This window comes from Micromys minutus, assembly GCF_963924665.1.
Source record: "Micromys minutus genome assembly, chromosome: 15".
Classification (NCBI taxonomy): domain Eukaryota; kingdom Metazoa; phylum Chordata; class Mammalia; order Rodentia; family Muridae; genus Micromys; species Micromys minutus.
In genome coordinates, this window is record NC_137984.1 from 58,056,596 (window position 1) to 58,061,484 (window position 4,889).

Genomic DNA, 4,889 nt, shown 5'->3' on the forward strand with positions numbered 1-4,889 from the left:
CTGGTAGAACCCTAGTCCTCTAGTCCTCAAAGCATCCCAGGACACTAAATTCTCAATTACAATATATATATATATATATATATATATATATATATATATATATATATATATATATATATATATATATATATTGAGGTCAGAGATGGTTGAGAATATCAGGCCAGATCTTCCCTTTCAATTCTTTCACTTAATAAGAACAAACCCAGAAAATATATAAATGTTAAAGCGTTTTTTAGCAAGTTCAAAATAAAATCTGTGAACCAGTGGTACAGTCCTCACCACTGGGCTGTGCAGATAGCACCTGAAACAGTGCCACATTAGTACTTTTAGAATCCCATAAAAATGCACTTGGAAAGGAGCTGGTTGCTACAACCAAGACTATCATTTATTTTCATTGAAATCTTTTCTCTTCCGCCGCAGTGGCCAATATCATCGGCACACCTCCTTGTTCACCTTTGTTTCTGATAATTGAATGTCATCTGCCTCCAAGGTGAACTTCACAGTAGGTAAGATCCGTGCCATCATGGACAAGAAAGCCAACATCTGGAACATGTCAGTCATCCCTCACCTGGACCATGGCAAGTCCACACTGACCGACTCCCTTGTGTGCAGGGTAGGTATCACCATCTCTGCTCGAGATGGTGAGACACCCTTCACTGACACTCACAAGGATGAGCAGGAGCACTGCCTCACAATCAAGTCTACAGCCATCTCCTCTTCTATGAGCTGTCTGAGTATGACCTGAACTTCATCAAGCAGAGCAAGGATGGTTTGGGCTTTCTCATCAACCTCATCAACTCTCCAGACTGCGCAGACTTCTCAGAGGTGATTGCTGCCTTTCATGTCATCGATGGAACTCTGGTGGAGGTGGACTGTGTGTCTGGTGTGTGTGTAAAGACAGAAACAGGCTTTGATAGGCCATCGCCAAGAGCATCAAGCCTGTACTGATGATGAATAAGACGGAACAGGCCCTGCTTGAGCTGCAGCTGGAGCCCGAGAAGCTCTACCAGATCTTCCAGCCCATTGTGGAGAATGTCATTATCATCATCTCTACCTATGGTGAGGGTGAGAGTGGGCCCTTGGGGAATATCATGATTGATCCTGTCCTGGGCACTCTAGGTTTTGGTTCAGGCCTGCATGGCTGGGCCTTCACTCTGAAGCAATTTGCATAGATGTATGTGGCCAAGTTTGCAGCCAAGGGTGAGGGCCAGCTGAGCACAGCTGAGCCAGCCAAGAAAGTAGAAGACATGATGAAGAAGCTGTGGGGAGACCAGTACTTTGACCCAGCCAATGGCAAGTTCAGCAAGTCAGCCAATAGCCCAGATGGGAAGAAACTTCCCGGCACCTTCTGCCAGCTCATCCTGGACCCCAACTTCAAAGTGTTTGATGCCATCATGAACTTCAGGAAGGAGACGACAGCCAAGCTGATGGGGAAGACAAGGACAAGGAGGGTAAAGCATTGCTCAAAGCTGTGGTGCTGGCTGCCTGCAGGGGATGCCCTGCTGCAGATGATCACCATCCACTTGCCATTGTCTGACACTGCACAGAAGTACCACAGTGAGCTACTGTAGGAGGGGCCACCTGATGACCAGCCTGTCATGGGAATTAAGAGCTGTTATTCCAAAGCCCCCTTAAATATATTTCTAAAATGGTACCAACCTCTGACAAAGGTCACTTCTATGTCTTTGGTAGAATGTTCTCTGGAATAGTATCCACAGGCCTGAAGGTTCAGATCATGAGCCCCAACAAAACGCCTAGGAAGAAAGAGAACCTGTACCTGAACCCTATCAAGAAGACCATTCTGATAATGGGTTGCTATGTGGGGCCAATTAAATATGTGCCTTGTGCAAACATTGTGGAGCTGGTCTGAGTGGATCAGTTCCTTGTGAATACTGGGACCATCACCACCTTTGAGCATGCTCACAATATGCGAGTGATGAAGTTTAGCATCAGTCTTGTTGTCAGGGTGGCAGTGGAGACTAAGAAGCCAGCTGACATGCCTAAGCTGGTGGAGGGGCTGAAGCGACTAGCTAAGTCTGACCCTATGGTGCAGTGCATCGTTGGAGTCTGGAGAGCACATCATTGCTGGCACCGGTGAGCTGCACCTAGAGATATGCCTTAAGGACCTGGAGAAGGACCATGCCTGCATCCACATCAATAAATCTGACCCTGTCATGTCATACCAGGAGACAGTCAGTGAGGAGTCCAATGTACTGTGTCTGTCCAAGTCCCCCAACAAGCACAACCAGCTTGTACATGAAGGCCAGGCCCTTCCCCTAGAGCCAGACAGAAGAAATCAATAAGAGTGAGGTGTCTGCCCGCCAGGAGTTCTAGGCACATGCCTGCTATCTGGTGGGAAATTATGAGCAGGATGTTGCTGAAGCCTGCAAGATCTGGTGCTTCGGACCCAATGGCTCAGGCCCCAGCATTCTCACCAACATCACCAAGGGTGTGCAGTAACTGAATGAGATCAAGGACACTATGGTGGCTGACTTTCAGTGGGCCACTAAGAAGGTCGCTCTCTGTAAGGAGAACATGTGTGGTGTGCAGTTTGATATCCGTGATTTGACCCTGCATGTTGATGCCTTCCACCATGGAGGTGGCTGGGATCATCCCACAGCACTCCGCTGCCTCTATGCCAGTGTGCTGACTGCACAGCCCCGCCTCATGGAGCCCATCTACTATCTGGTAAAGATCCAGTGTCCTGAGGAAGTTGTTCGTAGATCTACGGTGTCCTGAACAGGAAGTATTTGAGAAGTCCCAGGTGGCCAATATACCCATGTTTGTGGTCAAGGCCTACCTGCCTGTCAGTGAGTCCTTTGGCTTCACCACTGACCTTCAATCCAACACTGGTGGCCAGGCCTTCCCCCAGTGCTTGTTTTACCACTGTCAGATCCTGCCTGGGGACCCTTTGACAACAGCAGCTGTCCCAGCCATGTGGTAGGTGAGACCGGTAATCACCAAGGCCTGAAGGAGGGCTTCCCAGCGCCAGACAATTTCCTGAACAAACTGTAGGCAGCCTAATACTGCCACACGCTACACAGTGCCTGTTCATCAGAAGACACCTTGAGACTGTCCCCACAGTGTCCCTCTGGAGGCTGCTGGGGCCAACCTGACATCACTCAGCACTCACACTTGTTACCAATTCTTTTTATTTCAGAATTACAAGGCAGCAGGAATCACCCTTTGCAGGCAGGATTGGCAGGCCATGGGGTGGGCAGGACAGGGCCATTAACATTTTCAGAAGGAAACAACTCGGATGTCCAAAAGTCTAAATAAATGCATTCAGAAGTTTATGGGGTCCATGGCCAACTGGAGTTCCACCAGAGGGGGAGGAGGGGTAAGTGCCTCCAGCAATGCAGGCAGCATGCCTAAAACTTGCAACCCAGGTGTGTGAATCACTGGAGTAAAAAACTACTGTGGTTCAAAAATAAATAAATTGAAACCTCCTTCCAAGGAAATATGCAGTCATTTGATACATTTTCATAAATGTATACGTGTATGCTATGTAAATGTGTATTTGTGTTTGTGTGAGTGTATGGTTACATATCCCTGTGTGTTCAAAGCATCTTCTAAAATCACAGAATTGATGTGGGGTGTATTTCTTGATAGCACTGCATCTTATATGTCATGGCTGAGTCTCTCTCTGAACCTAAAACTCATCTTTTGGGTAGGTCTAGCCATCCAGTTGCTTAGAGAATTCCCTCTCTCCACTTGAAACAGACGAAGATTCCAGGCAGACCCCACATCAGCTCCAATTTGTGTGGGTTCTGATGGTACAAACTGCTGTTCTCACACTTGTGGGATGAGTGCATTGTCCACTGACTCACCAGTCCAGTCCCTTGATGCTTTTAGGTGATATGAATAGACCTGTCCTAAAATATGGAATTATTTGCTTGTACATGACATATGTGGGATTAAGGCCTAGGTCTACATCACAGTTTATTTACAGCTCATGGATCTCCTGTATACATACCCCTATTTTTCTCTTACAACTTTATTTTTAAAAAAGAGGGATACATATACAGATTTTAAAGGCACTTTGGCATAACACTACGAATATATTTTTTGTCAGTACTTAATTCTTTTAGAGGTTTGATAGCATGCATTGAAATCCCACTAGTTACCATAAGCATGACATACATGTACAACAAAAACATGGAAACAGTTTTCTTGTTGAGTATAGCTTAAGCATAATGATCTTTGAATACCAAAAATTGCCACAAGGCTATATTCCTAGCTCTTGGATTATTAATGATTTAAGGTCCAGGTTACCACACTCTGAGAGGGTGCTATACATTTATATTTTTTTTCTAAGAAGGACTGAGGTTTTCACTTTCTGGCCTTTGGTTTTTTTTTTTTTTTTTTTTTTTTTTTTTTTTTTTTTTTTTTTTTTTTAGCTTCATATGGCCTGTGAGTTGTTTCTGGGGTGTTCAGAGCTTTCTGGGGTTAGTATCCAATTATCAGTGACTGCATATTATGTCTGTTCTTTTGGTACACACACCCTTTATAAAGAGGGTATCAAACAAATATTCTGACCGTGCTGCATTATATGAATTCAGGAGTAGAACTTTTTACTCATAACACTATGTCAGTCCTCAGGTAAGTTTCTGGTTTTTAATCATTCCAGAGTTTAGGTTCTCATGAAGAGATTCTTGATTTGCAGCAGAGAAGAGATGTGAATGGGAGAGAAGATTTGCAATAGTAAATAGAATGAAATAATGAAGAACAAAGAATCTGCGTTCATCTTCCAGACTGTGTGACTTACAATTTCTTAGAAAGAGTACTTTGGCCATCTTAAATATGAATAATGATAATTGTTATTTTATTGTTTATCTTTATCAAAATGACATTTAAATGAAAATGCTCCCAATTTCAGACTAAAATAA

General features: G+C 44.4%; 1 pseudogene across 1 annotated transcript; it reads left to right on the plus strand.

Moving 5' to 3' along the window:
- Positions 1-523: 523 nt before the first annotated feature.
- On the plus strand, positions 524-3,015 carry LOC308430192 (elongation factor 2-like; annotated as a pseudogene). The gene has a single exon. The product of its transcript is annotated as an elongation factor 2-like (transcript).
- Positions 3,016-4,889: the final 1,874 nt, after the last annotated feature.